The sequence below is a fragment of the Triturus cristatus genome, chromosome 9 (assembly GCF_964204655.1).
Source record: "Triturus cristatus chromosome 9, aTriCri1.1, whole genome shotgun sequence".
Lineage (NCBI taxonomy): Eukaryota > Metazoa > Chordata > Amphibia > Caudata > Salamandridae > Triturus > Triturus cristatus.
In genome coordinates this window covers 461544728-461568470 of record NC_140592.1, presented here as the reverse complement: position 1 = coordinate 461568470, position 23743 = coordinate 461544728, and the positions used below count along the sequence as shown (strand labels likewise).

General features: G+C 46.8%; 1 pseudogene; it reads left to right on the top strand.

Moving 5' to 3' along the window:
- The first annotated feature begins 2228 nt into the window (after positions 1-2228).
- The window catches only part of LOC146798147 (uncharacterized), a 28884-nt pseudogene continuing 7369 nt past the window's right edge, over positions 2229-23743 (top strand).

Below are 23743 nucleotides of genomic sequence, written 5' to 3'. Positions count from 1 at the left end.
TACAATTGTGCGTTGGGCCAGGAGGCCCCTATTCCTTATTCTATTCCCAGCCCTGAACCAAGGGTATCCCGAGGATTATTGGCAAGCATCCTTTAGTGGCAACTCACACTTAGCCTTCGTCTCTCAGAGAGATGGTCAGTACCCACAGTTCCATACCAACCAGGGCACTGCATAGCGCTCTGTCCCTGCCGGAGTACCTGTCGCCAGGCGAATCCCCCTGAAATGTTCAGCTCCATGCCTCCCGAGGGGGGGGGGGGGGGTCAGAAAGGTCCAGGACCACCAGCAGGTCCGCCCCCCCTTCCCAGTGCCCACACAGAATAACACAGGCAAATCTCCCAACATGTTCAACTCCAGGCATCTTGCCCAAATTGTTCAACTCCAGGCATCCTGGGGTAGGGCAAAGGGGACCAGGACCACCTGCAGGTCAGTCCCCCTCTTGCCTGCCCACTGCCCACACAATTCAACACCCCTCCAAGGGGTCAGTACAGTAAGTCAGTCAAAAGTTTGGGGTAGCCCCCTTTTTCTGCAGCTAGAAATTCCACCTTACTCCAGGGGTGGGAGGGTTGGTTGCAAAGCGGTGTGCTGGAGCGCGGTGGAGAGGAAAAGAGGCCAATTCCTTGCCTCCCAGCACCTTGAATGTCCCATCCCGGGCACCTCCTGATGACATCATGACCTGCTTTAGAGGCAAAACAAACAAACTTGGCTCGCTCCTGCCCGTGGAGCGACTAATGGCTCCCCTCAGCTATTTGCTGGAGGGAAACACATGGGCAGCTAGTGTGTGGAATGTGAAGACGTCCATGAGGATGACAGTAAGAAACACACTAACTCTCCTAGGGTTCTTGAACAAAAAGAACAAGCATTGGAAAAAAACAATAGGTCCTGCCTTTGAGACTAATGGCTTTGACATTGCCTTTTGTTCATGCTTTACAGCATGGGCATTGCTGACTTTGGCAATTATCTGTAGTCATTCTGTATTTCTCCATGGCTGTTGTGCAGGATATCTAAAAATAATATTTAGATAAAAAGGACTATGATGCATCCAGCGCTAATATCCTTTTCTATTTTGTAAAAAAAAAAAAAAAGGGGGTATTAGCCATAACTGCATCATAGCACTTTTTAAAATTAGTTTTAGCCACACTGTAAAGCATCCATGTTGCTGTACAGCATGGCTACAAAACATTTCCAAATCCAATAGCTCTCATAGGCGAGACCTATTGGTTTTGAAGACGAAAAAAGTACAGAAAAAAGTGATATGGCGTGGTCAGCGTTGACTGAGTCACAGAATTATTCTTTTCTTTCTTGGTTCTTCACTTTGTCATGCTGTCCAACATGGCTAAACAAAACATTGACAAAACCAGTAGTTCTTGCATAAGCGAGACCTACTGGCCTTGCCAGTGCTTTTTTCCCTGTGTGTATTGGTTGGACTATGTCATGGTCAAGAGAAGTGCATGATTGCGATTAACATCTTTCTTGGCTATTATGGATAAGCCTACAATAGAGCAATCACAATGTCTAGTTGGTTTATGCCACAATATTCCAAGTGTAACAGTTAAAACCATTGCAACCTCAATTTTATGGCAAGACCGGAGGCTCCTATTATGCTTACTTTTCTTGCTTTTTTCAAATAGCAGCAAGATAAAACTACCATTCCCAGAAGGCTTGGCGAAAGAACTACCAGCCAATGGGAAACAAAGAAAGAATCATTGTCCAATCATAACCAAGATAGTAGTATAAGGTCTATCGTGACTGCGAACAGTCCTCTTTTCTTGCTGCTCGCAGTCAAGATAAGTACCTTTCTATCATTTAAATGGTTCTATGGGAAATGTTTTATTGAATTATTATCATTTAATTCTTAATGTAATCATTGTTGGGCTTTGCAGCGAAGCTTCGTTGCTTCTTTCCCCCTCGCGCTCCTACGCGCGTATGTGGAATTCCCTTTCCTTTTTCCCCCGTGTCTCGCACGCTTAGCGTGTTCCGCGCGCGCCTCTCTCACCGGTCTTTGACTTTCCTCAGCCGGTGGCGCAGCACTTCCCAATCTTCATCGACAGCAACTCCACATAGTTTTGCCTCACACGCTTCGTTTCCTTTGCCTTCGTGTTCAGAAGCCTTCCGTTTTTACACGCCCCTAGAGGGAGGGGTTTCCTCCTTTTCACACGCCCATTCTATTTTCTGAGAATTTAACCCTTTCTCGTCTGGTTTGTTGCAGGTTTTCCCTGCTTTCTTTTATTATGCAGGTTTCAGACGAGTATAATGAAAATGAAGGGGAAGAATTTAAGGAGGATTTAAATTCCTTTATTAATTCCTCTGTAGCAAATGCTGTTGAGGCTTCAATGAAGCGTTTTTCTAAAACTATGGAAAATTCAATCTTAAGCTTAATGACCAAAACAATGGCCCAATCTGCGGGGGATAGCAGAAAACTTAAAGTGGTACACTCCAAGGTTTCTTCTTTGGCGTCACAAGTGGTTGGTGAGTCTTCCTCACATATGACAGAGGACGCGGTTCCTCCCAGGCCTCCTTCAAAGGAGGGGTTCAAATGTTCAGATGGTAAACGTAAGGCCAAGTCCAACAACCCGGAGGTACCACAGAAATTGGTCATTTCTACTATTTATGATACCGATGACGATATGGGTGACGCCACTGACCTTGCTGATCTCTTTGATATTGTGGACCCATCGTCTCCTCCTAAGAAATTGAAATTAGATGCTTTTGCATCTGAGCCGGTGCTTGACCCGAGGGTACCCCTCTCTTCGACCCTGCTTCTATCAGACACCCAAATTCTACAGAATGGTTTGGTTTCCCATTGACCACGTGGGAGAGTATATTACTGCAAGACTTCGTCTTCCTCTGGATAAGACTGTCAGAGCTAAACTAAAGTCTGAGTGCCCGAAGCCCTCTCTCCCTTCCCATATCACCTCTACTCCTGCTATAGACCAACCTCTCATCACTTTCTTCTCCAAATTTGGCAAAGACCCGTGTAAAGGGGTCGATAGGGCATGGTCTTCCTGCCAAGACAAGTTGCTTGATTTAGTGGGTCCCCTTGCCCGCATTTTTGATTTGGCAGAGACAGCTCGCCTTGAGGGCACTGATCTTAATCCAGAAGATATATCGTTGTGGGTCCAGCGAGCCTTTTGTCTTTTGGGCAACACCAATGCAGCCATGACTCACGAGCGCCGCAAGGGCCTCTTAATTAAGTTAGATCCCAAGCTTGCCAATCTTGCCCCTCTTGATCCTGGTGTCAAGGCTGACGGTCTTCTTTTTGGAGACTCGTTGGTGAGAGACTTGAGTAAGTTCGTCACCACCTTTGCCTCCTTGGATAAAGCGCAGCAATCCATCAAAAAGGTCTTCCCATCTCGGGTTTTTGGCAGGGCCGGAAGAGGCAGGAGCCGCTCTACCGGCCGTGGTTTCCAATCCCAAGGCTCCCGTGGCTCCTTCAACTCAAACCAACAGGACTTCAAGCCCCAATTTTACCCCCAAAGAGGTCGGGGTTACAGAGGCAGGGGCCAACGTGGTTTCCGCCACAACAACTCTCAACAAGGTAAGTGCAGCAATTCCCGTCGGGGGTCGTTTATCTCTTTTCCTTCACAGATGGCAGTCCCTTACTGCAGATCCTTGGGTTCTCAACACCGTCCAAGGTTATCGTATCGAGTTTTACGCTCCACCTTTTCAAAAAGTTCTTCCTCCTCCTCTGGTGTTCTCCACAGAAATGTCCCTTCTGGTGACCTCAGAAATACAGGCCCTTCTATCCAAAAGAGCTATTCTCGTTTCTCCCTTCGACCCCTCAGGTTTTCTCAGTACCCTTTTTCTTGTTCAAAAGAAGAACAAAAAGATGAGACCTGTGATCAATCTCAGATTTTTCAATCAGTTTGTGGTTTATCGCCACTTCAAATTGGAAACAATTATACATTTACGAGATACTTTGCGTCAGCACGACTGGATGATTCGCATCGATCTCCAAAACGCTTATCTTTCTATCCCCATTCACGATTTGCACACGAAATTCCTCCAATTTCAATGGCAAAACGTCACCTATCGTTTTCGCTCTCTGCCTTTCGGTCTTTCTTCAGCACCTTGGTGCTTCACAAAGGTGATGAGACCCGTCGTAGCTTATCTAAGATCTCTGGGGATCAGGCTCATCATTTATCTCGACGATATCCTCATCATGAACCTAGACAAACAGGCATTATTGAACGATCTCAACACTACTCGCTCTCTGTTACTCGAACTAGGCTTCCTCCTCAATTTAGAAAAGTCCTCTCTCATTCCGGCTCAGAGTATAGAGTTTCTGGGGTTCCGCATGGACTCCCCCTTGGCCTCCCTGTTTCTTCCTCAGTCCAAGATCTCCACTATTCATACGGAGATTTCCCAGGTTGTGCGCCGTCCCTTCATATCTCTCAGATCCCTAGCAAGGATTGTCGGCCTTCTCTCGGCCTCTATTCAGGCAATCTTCCCAGGCCCTCTCCATTATCGGGCTCTTCAACGCCTAAAGATCAGACATATTCGACAAGGTCTCGCGTATTCCGATCAAATAAAATTAGATCTCGAGTCTCGCCTAGAGCTGCAATGGTGGATGAACCATTTGGAAGCTTGGAATGGTCGAACCATTTTCGCTTCCGCCCCAGATCTTGTATTAGAATCCGATGCAAGCCTGTCGGGTTGGGGCGCCCGTTGTGGACCAATATCGACTGGAGGTACATGGTCAAAAGAGGAGTCCAAATTGCACATCAATTGTTTAGAGATGCTGGCAGGCTCCTTTGCAATCCAGAGTCTGGCAAAGGACAAAGTAAGTTGTACCATCCTCCTTCGCATGGACAATGTTTCTGCGGTTCGCTATATAAACCATCTCGGTGGCACCAAATCAAAGGCACTAGCGGACCTGGCAAAAAGTCTTTGGGAATTTTGCCTCTCCAACAAGCTCTCGCTCTCTGCAGAATACCTCCCAGGGGATCTAAACGCCGTTACCGATTGGCATTCTCGCTATCTCCGGGATTCCAGCGATTGGAAGCTTCTTCCCTCCGTGTTTCTCTTCCTCTCTCGGTTGTGGGGTCCTTTCTCAATAGACCTTTTTGCTTCCCGGCTCAATTCGCAGTTACCTCGCTTCTTCAGCTGGCGTCCGGACCCTTTGGCTCTGGCGACCGATGCCTTCCTTCAAGATTGGTCCCTTCACCTCAATTATGCGTTTCCTCCTTTCCTGTTAATCAACAGAGTCCTGTCGCAGGTGCGTCGCCAAATGACGTCTCTGGGGATAGTAACTCCCTTCTGGCAGTCCCAGATTTGGTTCCCATCTCTCCTGGAGTTGGCGGTGGACTTTCCCGTCCTTCTTCCCCCTTTCCACAATCTTCTCTCGGACCCTCTGGGCAATCCCCATCCTTTAATTATCGACCAATCACTGGTGTTGTCCGCCGGGAAAATTTCCAGCCTTCCTCTTCTGATCTCGTCATTTCACAGGAAGCTTCAGTCTTCATTAGTCGTGCATGGGCCCCAGGCACCTCCAAGGCTTACAAGTCCGCCTGGTCTCTTTGGTCAAGCTGGTGTCTGCAGAAATCTGTCGATCCCTTTTCAGCCTCTTTAAACTTTATTGTTAATTTTCTAGCTTCTGAGGCCAGCTCTGGCAAATCCTATCGTACCATCAACCTGTACAAATACGCCATTTCTCTCAATCATGCCCACATTGACGGAAAACCTGCTGGAGCTCATCCCTTAATCTGCAGATTGCTGAGAGGAGTTAGTTTTTCAAAACCTCCGTTGGCTAAGTATTCTACTTTATGGGATGTTAATCTGGTTTTACAATTGTTTTCTAATTGGCCTGATAATTCTGCTCTTTCTTTGAAAATGATTTCAGCTAAACTCACTATGTTGTTATGTTTAATTTCCATTAAACGAGTATCTGATGTGAAGGCCATAGATGTCTCTTCTCGACAGTTTACTCCTACTGGTGTGCGGTTTCATATTCACAAACGTACCAAGACTAACTTACATACTGTGTTCTATCCTTATTTTCCCTCCAATCCCAAATTGTGTGTAGGTCAATGCCTAAAAGTTTATGAAAATAAGACCTCTGATCTCAGGACTTCCTCCAGCTCCCAACTCCTTATTTCCTTCCGTAAACCCTTTCATCCTGTTTCTTCTGCTACTCTGGCCCGCTGGGTTTGTTGGGTCATGTCCCTGGCCGGTATTGACGTCTCCGTTTTCGGAGCTCATTCCACTAGGGGAGCCATGGCTTCTAAAGCCTTTTTGGGCTGGCTCCCGTCTGGAGGACATCCTGAAATCAGCAGATTGGTCTAACGATACAGTGTTTCGTACATTTTATTGCAAACCTGTAGTTACTGCTTCTTCTCTGGTGGTAGATATGCTTTAAACAAGCATAATAGGAGCCTCCGGTCTTGCCATAAAATGTAGATTTTCCTAATAAATTATGACGGAAAGTCTTAATTTTATTAAAGACACGGAGGCGAGTATTATCCCGCCACAACACTTCTAACTGGTGTTCTCCCTCCCCACAGGCACTCCAACGCTGCCACCGGCATCATCCTGAGGTTATCCCGGATTCTGCCAAGATCGTTCCTTCTGCTACATCACTTACCGTGCTTCGATCTGACCTTCTCTCCGAGTCTCCTCTGGTGGTCTTTGGGAAAGAAATTATCACGTGGACTTTGACTTTATGCATTTTGTTATCTGTTACTCCTTTATTTTTGCATTCTCTGTAATTGCTCGCACAAGAAAGAGGGCTGTTCGCAGTCACGATAGACCTTATACTACTATCTTGGTTATGATTGGACAATGATTGTTTCTTTGTTTCCCATTGGCTGGTAGTTCTTTCGCCAAGCCTTCTGGGAATGGTAGTTTTATCTTGCTGCTATTTGAATAAAGCAAGAAAAGTAAGCATAATACTCGCCTCCGTGTCTTTAATAAAATTAAGACTTTGTCATAATTTATTAGGAAACTCTACATTTCAAAGGATAACACACCCAGAGTAGTGACCAGGGTGTCAACCAGTTATGCAAACCAATTACACAGCAGCAATTAACAATTTATGCTTCCGGCCATTATGCATTGCTTATCTTTTCAGTGCCACAGCCGAGCCAATGAATTTGTGATCTTCTTGTATATTTTGTATTAATTATGTGAAGTATTGGGGACAAAGGTAAACCTAACAGAATAATTTACCAGCTTTGCGGAAAAGTTAGCTGTTTATGCCCTGTCGTGCTCTTTTTAGATCTCGCCTGACCCAGCGCATGAGCTGGTCTGGCGAGACTTATTGAGAGGGCTCCAAAAAGTGCTTCCAGGCCAGCCTAGAGGTACAGTGCATGTGCGCGGGTGCGCGCGCCGCGCTTGGCCGCGATTACTTTCACTTTCGCGGCTGCACGGACGCTTTGATGTTTGATCGTGATCGCATAGCCAATAGGTCTCACTTGTAAGTATTTAGTTATGCAACTGTTGCATGGCTAAACACTTATAAGGTCCCAAAGGCGAGACCTATTGGCTATGCCAATGCTTGTTTAGCTCTCTGGCTGGCTGACAGTAGTTGGCATTGTTTTAGCTGTTGCCACTTCATGAAAGACAATTTCCTGGGGGGAAAAAGTGCAGCACTAAAATACTGAAAAACTCCGGGCCACACAATCCAGATGAATGTGGCTGGTCAAGGACTGATAGATTCCACACCGTGTGTCGAATGAGGAAATATATATGATTGACACGATTTCCTTATAGTCCCAGCTTTTTACTGAGAAACAGAGTGCCAGGGCAGACATCGCCGCAAAAGGAATGCAAGGAATGCAAGTGACAGGCACAAATTACGTGCAGCTGAAGGACAGAGCCTTTGCATGTTGGGTGTGGCACTGCAGACAGCAGTGAATGCAAATCTATTGAGGACAATTCAATATGGACGCCTTACCCACTGGATTCACACCCACACAGTCTGTGAGCAGTCTCACAGAGAATCAAAGGTGGCGCGCTGTGAGGATTGCCAACAACATCGGAAGGTGCATCCTTATACGTTTTACTAAAGGCCGATAGCCCGATAAAAAACACAACTCTAGAAATAATATAAAATGCCGCTTGGTCCCATTATAAGCATACATCAAGAGAAACCAAACTGTTCATGAGGCCTGCCCTCTCCTCATTATTAATTAATGTTTGCAGTCAAATAAGGTACAGCTGTTTTCAGCCAGTGTAAGAACACTATGAAAATCAACTAAAATACAAAGAAAAGAGTGGGGCAGTACATTAAAACACACATACAGTTGTATACAGTCTGGCAAGCAAAAAAAGAAATAGTACCATAATCATAGCATGAGCAGCCACTAAATTAAGTGGATCAGTCTGTGCTTGCTCCGTGTTTCAGGAAAGCAACGGAAGTGAGACCCTAGCCTGCGCTAACCAATAAGAAGGCACCAAAGAAGAGTGATAATGGAGTCCATGAATGGTGAGCAAGGGGCGGGCTGCAAGCCCCTTGTTATATACAACAGTCTCAGAAGCAGCCAGCGCACAAGCTGTTTCAGGCTCAACCTAAAAAGTAGTTCCTGAATATGGAACGGTGGAAGTAATGGGTCAATACGAACAAAGCCAAAAAGGGGAAGTGAAGCCCACGACGCTAATGAATTAGAAGCAAGCAAATGAGAGCAACAATGAAGCCAACCAAAGGTAAGCAGTGGGCTGGCTCTCAACCCACTGTAAGGTAACAAAATGCCTCAAAACAGACAGCACATGCTGCCTGAGGCAAGACCTAAAAACAGTTTAGCAGCGGTGCAGCAGACCACCCTCCCATTTCCATGCAATCATTATTCAGCTCCTTTAGTATTCCTTCCAATACAACCTCGGGTATACAAAACATTCTACAATGTATACATGATAACAACACATTTCCAGCATGTAAAGCAAGCTGTGACAGCGCGCACAACGCGTTTCATTTCAATGTGGCTTGCCGATGACTAGAATAAGATAACCTGGTTTTTGGTCACTAAACAATCATCAACACTAATTTAAGGGATTAGACCAGCTTTGTAACAGGTTTTTTGCCATTTGAGACTTTTTCTTTTTAGCCTCTTTCATTGCTTTCTTCTCCAGACAGCAAGTTGTGCAATGTTAAGTGTAGCAACAGAAATATTTAAATTATGCCGGAACCCTAATACATGAAACAGACCACTACTTAAAAATAAAACCTATGTGTATTTTATACTAAAACCGAACCATAAAAATATGTCAGAGGCTGGACTATGGCTAGAATTCTACAACAGTCATTTATAAAGAGACACTACTAAACTAGTGAGGGCCCGTGTGCCCTGCTAAAACCCAATCTCAAAATACTCTTCTAGGCTCATCACATGCCTGTATCTGTTGTTGACCGTGCACTAAGCTACATACAGCATAATTCATCCCACAATAAGTATGGAAACTGCAATTATGGTCATCTCACACGAAAACAAAAGGGATGCCCAATTTGAAACCACACACCAACATATGGATTCAGTCTAACTCTCAATTAGCCCTTCACCTTATTTTGTCCTACGATTCTCTTTCCCCTCTTTGGGGCATTTGTTGTATGGCAAACAAAGCAAATTGTACCTTTCTATTCTGTGTACCACTCACTGGATAGCCCCCTTTACAACATAAATATAAAAAGGAAAAAGCTGGAAGTTCCACAGATGTAGTGGGGGGATTCTCCTGTCTTTTGGAAAGAGGTGGCGGTGCTATGAGCTAGACAGGCAGGAGGAATAGTATGGACGTATTGGTGCTGCACACCTAATCTAGTGTCAGGTGGGAGTACACATCCTGACGTATTTTTAGGTCTCGGCTCGAAGGCTGCGCTTGCGCAGTCTCGATCCGAGATTTAATGACTTGGAGAAGAGGGGCTTGAACCCGCCCCTCTTCTCCCCTGTTCTCCATTGGCTGGCCTCTTGAATGCTGGCCAGCCATTGGAGAAGAGGTCCGTCATTCCGATTAGGCCCTGTCCTTTTCGGATCGGGGGCGTGTTTTTTTCAACAAATCTAATTATCTCCTCCAGCCAATGGCAAGAGGAGATAAAAGCAAAACACGCCCCCGAATCCGAAAACGCCACTGCGTTTCTCCGAGGCATTTCTGCTCTGCCTCGGAGAAAGGCAGTGGTGTGCTTGCCTTTTGCTCTGCCTTGTTCAACGGTGTCTCAACGGTGAACTCTTCAACAGCCGTTTACGAGAATTACTTCTCTGAAACTCCCAGTATATTTCAAATACTCCTTTACCTATACGGAATATGTATACGGAATATGTATACAATAAGAGTACATTCTTTTTAAAGGATAATTAGCCTGTGTGTGTTGTGAAAAGTCAAACATGATTTCAGTTTCATTTATCCCAGATTTGACAATGAACAAGCCGGGGTTCTCCATTTTCAAATACTACATGTTGAAAGCGTTTTTTCGTTCAATTCTTTATTCTCATTTTTGTAGGCATGATTGTTTTTTAAACTATGTCTCCAGATAATTCAAAGCCACTCGTGTTGTTTGTGCAATAAAAATAATATGTCCATGAGTTATTTTGTCAAACTTAAAAGGGTATCGTTATATGTGCCTGTTAAAAGCACACCTTTAAGCAATGAGCCACAGGTGTGTGTTTTTTGTTTGTCGCGGTTTTATGTTGCGCGAACTCGACTCGAAGTTCTTGGAGTACTTTACATGAGCACCAGTTACATTACATACATTTTTTAGACACTGGGAGATTTAAGTGATTTACTCAGAATCACAGGATCTTGAGGTGACGACGAGACTCGAACCGAGTTGTTCCCCAGCTTCCAAGTCTGCAGCTCTGGCCCTAACGGAACATCCCCCTATTAACCTTATAAACATAGATTATTTCTTTGTAACTTTGAATTTGTATTGTATGGTGAAGTGACTTTGTTATGTTTTATTTTTGTTTTCAATTTTTATTTTTTCAGCATATGCTTGCAATTCCCCCCCAAATGTAGTAATAATAATAACCATCAGCCCAGCAGCAGACCAAGACCATTGTCTTTGCCAATGTTTGTTTTGTTTGTAGATTTTCCGGAAGTCTCAGTGCAGCGAGTTCGCGTGGAACAAAGACTGTTTGTTATGTGGTCGCCCCCGTCTCCAGTGCGAGAGGGGTGTTTCGAAAATGATAGTCCTGGGTCTCCCGTGTACGGAGCTGTAACTAAACTTCAAGCCACAATAATATGCAATGCCTCCTGCTGGGTTTACACGTCACAGCAGCCCAGGGAAGGCCGCCTGGAATGTGTAAGGTGCTCCTCGTTGTGTTTTATTGGGTCGGGCTCGGGCGAACGTGACCCCGGGTGTGCCCCCCTTGGAAGCAGTGACACGGTGAATCGACGCGTCGGCAAGGTGGGGGGAGGGGGGATGTTCTGGTTTGCAAGTGAAAAGAACATGCGCCTTTGCTGTTGTTGTCGTTACTGTAGGCGCTGTACAGTCACACACGTTCACAAATGTATGTGCTTAATGAGCACAAGGTTCTCACCACTTTCGTGTCTGTAAGCATTGAGCAGTGTGTATCACGAAGAAGTGTGGAGTATAGACTGGAGTCATGGTCTGTTTTATGAAGAAAAACAATGATATGTTTCTTTGAAAAAATCTTCCCCCAAGTTTAATTTTACACACTTTTCGTTTCGGTAGCGAGGAGATGTATTTTGGAATAAACTGTTTACAGTTGACATTGTAAATAACAATGCCGTTTCTTTAAATGTTTTAAAAACAAAAACATAAACAAAAATAATGTCATGAGCAATGCCAATAGCTCTAACTTTAACAATGCCGAGACCATTGCATTGTAAATGCTTGTTGTCTTTGCATCTACTATTCTGGGCCATTGGAACTATGTGGCAATGAAGGACCAAATTATATGGCAACGTTGGCTAAATGATGTAGAAAGAAAAATATATTACGTGGTTGTGGGCATGGCATATTCTTTGGCAGTTTTCCCTTACTATCTTAGCATTCTGACACATTTATTTAATGGCGATCACAATGCTTTGAAAAAAATACAAAGGTTTAAGAAAAGAATAGAACGCATTTGCCAGATACTATTCCAAGTGTCATTCACTAACAGTGTTATAATCTTGGGCTGAAGCTCTTGAACACATCTTTTTATTGACACTGTCCCTTTTAGCTAAAAAAATCAAAAATTGCTTATGTAAAACATACATTATTGCAGAGAGAAGAAAATAACCTCCATAACAGTATTATATATTAGATATGTATAATTTAAGCATCTAGGTAGAAGGCACTGTAAGGTTCAAGATACCAGACCTTGACAAGCGAAGTAAAATGTTCTGGATTTTTCTGGACTCTGAGTCAGCCCGCCCCCCCCCCCCTCACCCCCACCAAATCCCCACACACTCCTGGATGGACTGCTGTTTGAGAAAAGTGTCTGTGGTGTAATATGAATTTGCACAATAATGAAGCTAAATATTTCTTGACTATGAAAGATTCTTAATTCCCACTATGTTTACATTTAAATATACCGGGATAGTTTTTCATGCCGCAGACAAAGGCCTATTCACAGTGCATTATATTACCCTATGAGGGGAATTTTCACCTCATTAGCTCCAACTCAACATCTGGATCTAGCAATCAGTAACTGAAAGGCGACCAGTGTCCCTTTGCAAATGTCAACCACAGCGCTGCTCCACATGGATCATTTGTCTTTTGATCAGTTTGACATAGAAATTACATACATAGCAGTCCTCCATCAATGAAAAATACAAGCATTGGTTTCTGAATGCAGAGACAAAATTAAATGAGATACTCCCATCTGACATAGGAAAACCTGACACTTGACTCCCACCTGTCTAATTTGAACTGAGTGTTTCGCTCAGGGCATCCTAAGTTCTTATAGATGGAGACAGAGCGGCCATGTTAATTCCCTTGCCAATAGATACACCTTGACAATTCATAAGACTAAGAGGTAACTATTTGGTCCTGCCCCCTGATTACACATGCCTTGCTTGTCTCAGCAAACATCTTTTAGGCCTGTAAGGGGGTGCTCCTGTGGAATAAGGCATGCACCTAAGAGTAGATCCTGTAGCCCTAGACATCTAGTGCCAAAACATAGGAAGCAATATGGAGCCTAAATAATGGCTATACCTCAACTGGCTTCATGGACATCAATAGCTTCTTTCCCTGCATCAACACTACCACCACATACCTTAGCTTCCACATTGACCCTTGAGCTGACCTGCAAGCAGCACATAATGAAGAAAACCCAGATAGCCCGGTACCAAATGAACCTCATGTACAGCCACCACTGCTGCCTATTAATCTTCAGTCTATCAACCAAGTCACCATCCTTTACCACGTAGATTATGGTAGTCTATGCTCAGAAGCTTAAAAGACAATACTCTGGCCTCCTACATGTCACTGAGGGCCTGACCACAAACCAAAGAAAATTCACCCACATCAGCACCACATCTAAACCCTCCCGTTACCTCTCTTAGCACGCTTGTGAGACCGGCCTCGTGGCGTGGGCCCTCCCGACCAGCAAGCCACCCTGCAACCGCACCGATCCTCGATGTCACAGACTTCCGGCCACCATGGCCCAACATCCCGATGGCCGGCCAGACCCCAACACGCATGCCCGGCCGAGGGAGAGAGAAACCCCCCAAGCCAGACCGAGAGGCGCCGACCCTGTCACACCTCTGGTCTCTTCTCCAAGGAAGGTTTCGATCGGCCACCAGGCCCCCGGTGAGCGGCCGCCTCGCCTGCTGGGTGTCTGGAGTCCCTCCCGGACCCACCTGAACAGATCAAAGGGCCGAGCGATAGGAAGCCCCGACACCCCGCCCCCAGGCACCAAGACCCCTCTCGGCGAGGACTCCGGACTTCAAAGAGGAGGGGAAGTATAACAAGGGGTGCGGAAGGGACGGGAGGCAGAGAAGACTTGAACTGACGAGAGCCTGCTGACCTGGTCGCGGCTCGATCGCTCCCCGAACCGAAGAACGCTACCCGAACTCTGAACCATCTGAGCCCTGCTGACGCTGTCGCGGCTCCCCGAACTCTGAACCATCTGAGCCCTGCTGACGCTGTCGCGGCTCCCCGAACTCTGAACCATCTGAGCCCTGCTGACGCTGTCGCGGCTCCCCGAACTCTGAACCATCTGAGCCCTGCTGACACTGTCGCGGCTCTCCGAACTACGAACCATCTGAGCCCTGCTGACGCTGTCGCGGCTCCCCGAACTCTGAACCATCTGAGCCCTGCTGACACTGTCGCGGCTCCCTGAACTACGAACCACCTGTGCCTGCTGAGTGGCTCGCGGCACCCTCCTCCAAGAGAATCGGCAGAGATTGCCGAGAGAAGCAACATCCCCCCAGCTCGAGGATTGAGCGCTGTGCGCAGGATACTCCGCAGAGACACTGACTCAAAGACTGTCCCGCTACCCCCATACCCCCATCACGAGATCGCCGCCGCTTGTGGCACTAATTCCATACCTGCCTTCCGGATCATAAAGATCCCTTACAACTAACGATAAAGTATACTGTCTTACGAAGAACTACTGTGTGGTGTCCCTCTATCAGAAGAGTGTAAGCGCAGCGTGTGCGATCCTAGGTACGAGACCCTTCCAGGAAGGGCCTCCCTGCTCTTGCTCGGCCTAACTCTAGGAGGGGTGGGTCCCCGGGTGGTCAGGAACGCATTCCGCAGCCTCCCCGGTGAACGCCTTCCAACAACGCTGCACCAAATTAAAATTGTACCTCTAATTTATAAGGAATTGAATCACAATGACAAAATTCATACTTCCAGAGGCAACCACCCAATCACCTGCTCAAAAAGGAGGAGCTTGTTTCAGGCTTCACTTCTTCTGCTTCAAAAGTTTGGAATAAGCTCCCCTGTGTCCTCAGACTATTCCCCTTCTAGCAATGCTTCAGGAAACAACTAAGCAAGGTTTCTACTGTCTACAGACTTAATATATCTTCCCTACTCCTTACTCATAAGTCAGTATGCATCTCCAACATAATGTACTCATGTCCCCCTGGAATCATGTAAACATCTCTGCATGAACACTGTAGATTGGGGGCCTTCAAGCTTTTCTGTAATAAGATCTACTTCTGCTCAATGAAAATCATCCCAAGCTATTCATATTATTAGTGTTGTAATAGTGGCCACACCAGACAAGATTATTAATGGCCACCCAATGCAAGATTACCATTAGTAATCATCACAGTTCACTGGCATAGTTGCGAGGAGTAATAAAAAAAGGCTTTATCAATTTGGAATGCCTCTCCATGGCTAATATACAACGGTCATAGCTGTAATAGCCCTGGCACCAGGGTAAAATCAGTAATAAGGCTGTCCAGTGCTGCATGATTTATCACTCAAACGTCAGCTTTACATTTTTTGGGGAAATTCAACCATTTGTCTCCAAGCAGCAGCCTATGAGTTTTGAAAGTACACATATACATCTCGAATACAGGCCTTTTCAATTTTGGGCTACATCTAATAATTCAACAAAGCACAACCTATAATTTAGTAGAGTGGATTGCACAAAGGAAAGCTAGTTGTAGGTAGCTGGAGAGCTACCAGTAACCCACAAGCTACTTGTTGGAGAAACCTGCTACACACACCAGCCAGCACATTGCTGCATGACCAGAACTAACTTGTAGTTGCCATGCTAACAAAACCCCTGTGAATTATGGACTCCTTCATGATGAAGGAACACAGAAGGATACAGTAGGTCCGGCAGTGGGGAAACAGCAGAGCAGAAGGAAATATGTATAATGAAGTAAACATAAAAGGAGTAGTCAGTAATCACTCAGTGCCTTTGAAAACTATATTATTGCAAAAGATGGAAAAGATCGTTTTCTGAAAGAAAGAAGGTTGTACTTTTTAGTTTGCTTAGAGATGCTAGTTAGGAGATTTTTCACAATCTCCCTGAGGTGGAACCGCCAGCAGGGTACTTTATTCCCTGGTATGTCTACACAAAAGCTATACAACGTTTGGAGAAATGCTTCACTGATCAATCTAACACGCTGGAGAAACAAAGCTTCTTTCATAGGAAACAATTCACAGATGAGAGCATCTTACGTATTTTAGCAGCTAAATGTGGATTTGGAGAGAACATCGACACTTACCTCAGAGATCAAATCGTTTTCAATTGTTATTGTGAAAAGAAAATCCAGGAACATTTGTTAGCATGCAGAAACCCAACTCTGAACAAAGTTTTAGATATTTCAAAAAATATTAAAAGGTTCACCCTCTCATCTAAGGCCATCGCTGGTGGAGAACAAAATTATGTTACTGTGTGTGTTGTGAACAGAGCAAAAGGTGCTAGTATTGAGAAGGGCAAAAACACTTCATTTCAATTCAAGGAAACAATGTGTTATAGGTGTGGATCTAAATCGCGTCTGTGAAACAGGCCCAAGTTGACTGTAGATCCGCTAGAAATAATTCATCGATGAGGGTGAATGTTGTGGAAGAACTGGAAAACAATATAGTCAGTAATGTGATGTTAACTGTTGATGGGGGTGGTGCAGTGAATGAGTCTGTTCCATTAAAGGCACCGTTGGGTGTGAGCCAGACTGGCGATATTGCACTAGGTGTCATGGCAGACACTGGCTCAGATATTACAATTTTAACTGAGAGGACATTTAACAAAGAAAAGTTATCTAAAAAGTTACTTGAGGCAGATGTTTGTCCCAAGGCGTTTGATGGTCAAGATGTTGAAAGGTTAGGCTATGTTCTAGAACTACAAAGGATGAGCTGCAGTCAGTAAGTTGTATGTGGCTGTACAAGGGCATGACATTGTAGGAAAGCGCGATTTGGCAGATCCGGTATTATTTTGACATCTGCATGCACCAATCCTATTGTGTTGGGTGATATGCCTATATAGCCAATGTAGAAATTGACCACACTAGGACTGGCAAGGGACTTTAGAGCTATTTTGGATACATTTTTTATTAATTTTATAATCCCATGTAGGATGCGTGAAGGGTGTAGAGCATGAACACAAGACAAAATTGAGGGCAATCCAGGTCAAACACAAAGTCCGGTGCCAAATTGGGGACAATCCTGGTCAAACTCAAAGAACGGTGCCAAATTGGGGACAATCCTGGTCAAACTCAAAGAACGGTGCCACTTAGTGTGAGGGATGAGTTGAAGAAATTATTGGTTGACATGTGTATGGATGGCATCATTCAGCCCCCAGATTAATCTGAATGGGTAGCAGCTATTGCTGTGGCCAAAGAGAAGGGTGGGAGTCTGCTTTTATGGGCAGCCTTGGGATCTTTAAACAAGAATATTGTTGTAGACTGCCACCCATCAGTGACATCACCAATGACATCATCCCTTGAGTATAAAAGTTCCATAAACATTTCTGAGACTTAAAGATATATACTAAGCTACAGCATAAGTTAAATTTCTATCCTGTCTGTACTAGTAATTAGGAAGCACAAGATGATGGATGGAGTGCTGAAACTTTTTAACCACCCACCCCAGTCAACAGATGAAACGCGTTACTTACCTGTAACAGCAGTTATCCAGTATTGGTGTCTTTCATAGATTCACATGCCTGAATCATTCCCCGTCGTCGAGACGGGAGCCTCCGGTACATAAAAAAGTAATGTCCTATAGACATACATAGAGAAAAATAGGTCTAAGGGTCTCCCCTTAGTAGCCTATCCTAGTCCTTATGTAAGAAGGACCAAACTCATAGAGCCAGCCAATCAGCCATCACCTCCCTCTAGAACCTTCCTGGCAGGAGCCTCAGTCCCTCAGATTTTCGTACGCACCAAGCTAGGTAGGCGTAATATAGTTAGAGAGAGACGTGAGACCTTCCAGGGGAGGCGGGAGGGTTGCATGTGAATCTATGAAAGACACCAATACTGGATAACTGCTGTTACAGGTAAGTAACGCGTTTCTTATCCAGTATTAGGGGTGTCTTTCATAGATTCACATGCCTGAATCAGAGTAGTTAGCAATACATTATGCACATTTCTGATGTAACATGCCATATAGATATTTAGATAATACACATATTACCATAGCAGGTTGAAACATTGGCATACGTCAAAACAGTAAATCAGTAAAGAATGTGCATACCAGGATGGCGGGATGTTGGAAGGCTCACCTCACTGGAATAGATGGCGAAGCACCGCCTGGCCCACTGCAGCATCCTTCGTAAGCTCAGCATCCAGGCAGTAGTGTCTGGAGAAGGTGTGCGGTGACTTCCACGTCGCCGCTCTACAGATGTCCAAAATCGGCACTCCAGCGAACAACGCTGCTGATGTGGACATCGCTCTGGTGGAGTGCGCCTCCACCCTGTCTCTTAAAGGCCGTCCGGCCCCGTCGTGGCAGAACGCTATTGCTGAGGAGATCCACCTTGAGATGCTCTGTTTTGTTAGAGGCATACCCAATCTTGGCCTACTGTAGGCCACAAATAGCTGCGATGACTTTCTGAAGGTTTTTGTCTTGTCTATATAAAACTTAAGACACCGTTTGAGATCCAGAGAGTGTAGTGTCCTCTCTGCTGCCGTGGTAGGGTTTGCAAAGAAGGAACGTAGAACCACCGGCTCGTTGAGGTGAAAGTCTGAAGGTACTTTCGGTATGAACTTGGGATTTGTCCTCAGCACCACCCTGTCCTGTTTGAACTGCATGAAGGGTTCCTGAATGGAGAGAGCTTGTAGCTCGCTGACTCTCCTGGCAGATGTTAGAGCGAGCAACAGAGCCGTTTTCCATGAGATGTACTTGCTGGAAGCTCGATGAATGGGCTCAAAGGGGTGCTTCATGAGTTGGTTAAGGACCAAGTTGAGGTGCCATGTCGGTGGGACCCGTCGAGGTCTTGGTAAGGACCTATATAGACCCTTGAGGAACTGTTTGATAAGTCTACTGGACCAGAGAGACGGGCCTTTGGAAGTCCTGGTAAAACGTGAAATTGCCGCCAGATGCACCTTTATGGATGCATGCGCCAATCCCGACTGTGCCAAGTGCAGTAGATATGGCAATATCTGTTCAGGCGTGATATGAAGTGGTCTCAGGCCCTTCTCTAAGCACCATACGCAGAAGCGTTTCCATTTGAGAGAGTAGGTTTTGTTGGTACTGTCCGCCCTCGCTTTTGCTAGCACGTCCCTGCATTCCTGCGGGATGTTTAAATGACAGAACTCTCTGTGCTCAGGAGCCAGGCCGATAACCTGAGCGATTGCAGGTTCGGGAATTGCACCTGCCCTTTGGACATTGTCAGCAGGTTTGGGTGCTGTGTTAGACGAATCGGTGTCCTGATGGAGAGGCGATGAAGGTCCGAGAACCAGTGCTGCCTCGACCAGTACGGGGCAATCAGGATCAGGGTACAGGGCTCCGCCTTCATCTTCCTGAGGACCCTGGAAATCATCGGGAACGGTGGAAAAGCGTACGCAAATACGCTGAACCAGCCTATGGAAAAGGCATTTCCGAGCGACCCTGGTTGGGGATGCCAGCTTGCGTAGCTTGGGCATTTGGCGTTCTCCCTGGTGGCGAACAGGTCGATTCCTGGGACTCCCCATTCTGAGAATACGTGTGTTAGTGAACTCTCGTCGAGCTCCCATTCGTGGGAGAGGGATTTCTGCCTGCTTAGGGCGTCCGCAATGGTGTTGTCCTTGCCCGGGACATAGTCCACCCTGAGAGTGATCCCATGGAGAACAAGCCAGTTCCAGATCTTTTGCGATTCGCGCGATAGAGTGAGCGAACGCGTTCCTCCCTGTTTGTTTAGATAGTGCATCGTCGTGGTGTTGTCCGTTCTGACCAGCACCTGGGAGTTCTGGATGCGTGGTAAAAAGGCTTGCAGCGCTAGATACACAGCCCTCAACTCCAGAAGATTGATATGGAGATGTTGCTCCTGATCTGACCATTTGCCACTTACTCTGAGGTCCTGAAGGACAGCTCCCCAGCCCGCTAGAGATGCATCGGTGGTGATCACAAGTGGCGCTGCTGGAAGCAGGAACGGCAGTCCCCTCGACAGGTTCCTGTAATGTTTCCACCATTCGAGGCTCTTGGATATTCGCGGTGTTATCCTCACAATGTCCTCGAACGAACCCGTACTCTGAGTCCACTGGTTCGTGAGAGCTTCCTGCAATGGACGCATCCGAAGCCTGCAGTGAGGGATGAGGAGTATACAAGAAGACATCATTTCCAGGAGTGATTTGAAGGTGCGAACTCTTAGGGATTTCCTTGATGCCACCGCCGTGGCCAGCGATATGATCTTGTTTTCTCTTTCGTCTGAAGGAAATGCCCTCGCGCATTCCGTATTCAAGGTCGCCCCGAGGAAGGTGATGCTTCTTGTTGGGGACATATGTGATTTCTGAAGATTGAGAGTCAATCCTAGATGTTGGAAAAGATTGGTACAGGCGTTGGAGGATTTGGTTGCGCCTACAGCCGTGGGCGCCTTTACCAGCCAGTCGTCGAGGTAGGGGAAAACTTGGTGACCCATTTGACGCAGGAAAGCTGCCACAGGAGAAAGGCACTTGGTGAAAATTCACGGAGCGGATTTGAGGCCAAACGGTAGGACCTTGAATTGGTAGTGCTGTCCTGCCACCTCGAAACGTAGAAACTTCCTGTGCCCCCTGAGTATCGAGATGTGATAGTAGGCATCCTGAAGATCCAAGGATGTCATGAAATCTCCTTCCTCTAGAATGCCTAGGATTTCTTGGAACGTCACCATCCTGAACGACTGACTCTTCAGGAAAGAGTTGAGTGCCCTGAGAACTAGAATGGGCCTCCACTTCTTTTCTTTCTTGCGTATCAGAAAGAAGCGGGAGTAGAATCCTTTCTCCCTCTGAGCCGATGGAAACCGCTCGATCGCTCCTTTCTTCAACATCTCCGATATTTCCCGGAGTAGCAGTCGCAGATGCTTGTGGGGGAACCTGCGGGGAGGGGTTGCAGGCGGGATGGTGGTAAATTCTAGGGAATGGCCGAATCTTAGGAGTTGGAGAACCCAGCGATCCGTGGTGATGATGCGCCAATTTTCCAGGAAATGGGTCAATTTTCCTCCAATTTTTGAAGAGGGAGATAGTAGCTGGACTGGCTGGAGTAACTGGTCACTGGCGTCCGCCGGTGCCCCTCTTTTGGTTCTTACCCCTGAAGTTAGATCTTCCATAAGACGACTGCCGACCTTGTTGCTGCTTTTGCTGGTACTGGGTCTTATTCTGGAAGGAATACGAGGACCTATTCTGGAAGGATCCTCTGTAGGAGGACTGGCCTCTAGATTTGTTGCCCCGAAAGGACTGATTCCTTGCCTGCAAGGTTCCAAGCGCTCTAGCCGTGTCAGTGTCCTTCTTAATAGCTTGGAACGCCTCGTCAATTTTATCTCCAAACAGATGTCCGTCGAAGGGCATGTCCAGCACCTTCGTCTGCACTTCCTGCCTGAACGATGTTGCCTTCAGCCATCCCTGGTGGCGCAGGACTGCAGCCCCAGCCAGTTGACGAAAGCCTGTCATGGTCACGTCTATGGCACAATCAATGATCTCGGCCGCAGAGGTTTGGCCCTCAGAAAGTAGTGCCTTTACCTCCTCCTGAACTGTGCTTGGTAGCTCTGCTAAATACGGGGCTATATCCTCCCAAAGTTGGCGGTTATAACGCCCTAACAGGGCTATGGAGTTGGCCACCTTGATGGTCATTGCCGAAGTGGTCGAAAACCTTTTGCCAATTGTGTCCAATTTTCTGCCCTCCTTGTCCGGTGGGGCTGACAAAGGAGAGGAAGGATTACGAGAATTTTTCTGGGCCGCTTGGGTCACGACCGAATCCGGTTTCGGGTGTCCATTCAGGCAAGCTGGCGCCGTGGATGGAGCCTTGTACTTCTTATCCAGGCGTGGAACAACCGCAGGTACGGAAGCCGGCGTCAGCATTAATTTCTTTCCCTGGTCCCAGAGAAAGTCAATGATAGGGATCGATTTCGTCGTCTTCTTCGTCTGCTCCTTAAAGTCATGCAAGAAGCACTCAGTCTCCGTCGACTCCATGACCATATGAAACCGCATCGCTGCCCGTTCAACTATCTTATGAAAACCACCAATATCCACTGGCGGTGAATCAGCTTGGCGCGGTTGTGGGGAAGGTGGTGAGGATGCCACATACTCCTCCTCCTCATCCTGGTCCGACTGGTCTCCCTGGACCTCCCCTTCTTCCATCTCCTCAGCCTCCTCATCCGATGACTATCACCTGAGGTGGCGGTTTCTCGTGGCAGACCTGCGTAGCCGGTCGTGATTGCTTTGGGGCTGTCGTTGGTGGGTTTGTAGTTGGCACTGGGACCCCTGCGTCCAGTGCCGGCGATTCCGGGAAACGTTGCTTGTAGTCCCGGATAAGGTATTTGAGGTCATTAACTATCGACAGGGGAAGGCATACCATCGGGGTGACCTCCGTGCGAACCTGTTCCCGGACGGGGCGTTCCTGCCCGCTCATCTCCTCCTGTTCCTCGTCCGTGCTTTGACATTTGACGTACAGTTCAGAAGGGGAAGTAGCCTGTTCGAAGAGCTCTTCTTCCGACTCCTCACTCTGAAGAATCTCCATAGGCAAATTGGTTTGCACCTTGCTTGGAGACGTCGTTTCCGGTGTAATCTGTGGTCTGGTCAGTTTGCCAGAAGCAGATCCTTGTACAGGAACCCCTGCTGTCTTCCGTGTTGACAGTCCTAATAGTACGGATTTCTGCGCTGGTTCAGAAATACCCATGGATGACGACGACGTTCCCGTCGACGATACCGTCGTCGACGGTATGGCTTTCACCGACGGTGTCCCCGTCGACGATATTTTCCTCGTCGACGATGCGCTCGTAGACGATTCATTTGTCGTCGACGCCTTTGTCGTCGACGCCTTCGCCGTCGATGCCTTCGACGTCGACATCTTCGTCGACGATGCCTTCGTCGTCGATGCTTTCGTCGTCGACGCCCTCGTCGTCGACGTCTTCGTCGTCGACTCTTCCGTCGACGGTGGGCTCCTCATCGACGATGTCGTCGTCGACGGGACAATCTTCGTCGTCGACGATGACTTAGATGTCGACGACGGTTTTAACAGTATAATAGACGAAATAGGAGTACCTGCTGACGACGATGAAGGGGTAGTCGTCGTCGACGAGAAGACTGACGACGCTGTCGTTGTGGACACGGTCGTCGTCGCTGTGGAGACATGACCTGATGGCCTTTTTTGCGCCGAGGAAGGTGTCGCAATTTTGCTGGCCGACAGGGTAGGCTTCTTAAAAGTCAGAGAGTCCTTGTCAGACACTGAAGATTTTGAAGATCTTGCCTCTGAAGACTTCTTGTGTGTCTTCATAGGAGGAGCGTCTGAGGGGCCAGGAGACGTCACTCTCGGCTTCTTCAGGGAGACTTCAGAGGTTCCGGAAAAGCTCGCCTCTGAGGACACCACACTCTCTCTGTCCTTGAGCCTGTCCAGCCAGATAAGCAGGCGACCCTCCCTGTCTCTCAAGGTCTTATGAGGGAAAGACCTACATATTTTACAGTCCTTAGGGACGTGGTCCGGATAAAGGCAATACAAGCATAGGTCATGCTTGTCGTCCACATGAAGCCTCTTCTTCCCACATGAAGAGCAAGCCCTGAAAAGGGCTTTCTTCTGGGATTCAGACATGCCAGGAGTTGTAGATGAAATAAACACTCACTGCAGCAATAAGAGGCCTGAAGTAGTCTGCGTTCAAATCCTTAAAGAAGAAAGTCACCAAAAAAGTGAACAATCTGGCTTGAAAGAAATCCTGAGGAGAACTCAGGTTGGAGACTCCCTAGCACAACGTGCGGTAGAAAATCTGAGGGACTGAGGCTCCTGCCAGGAAGGTTCTAGAGAGTGGTG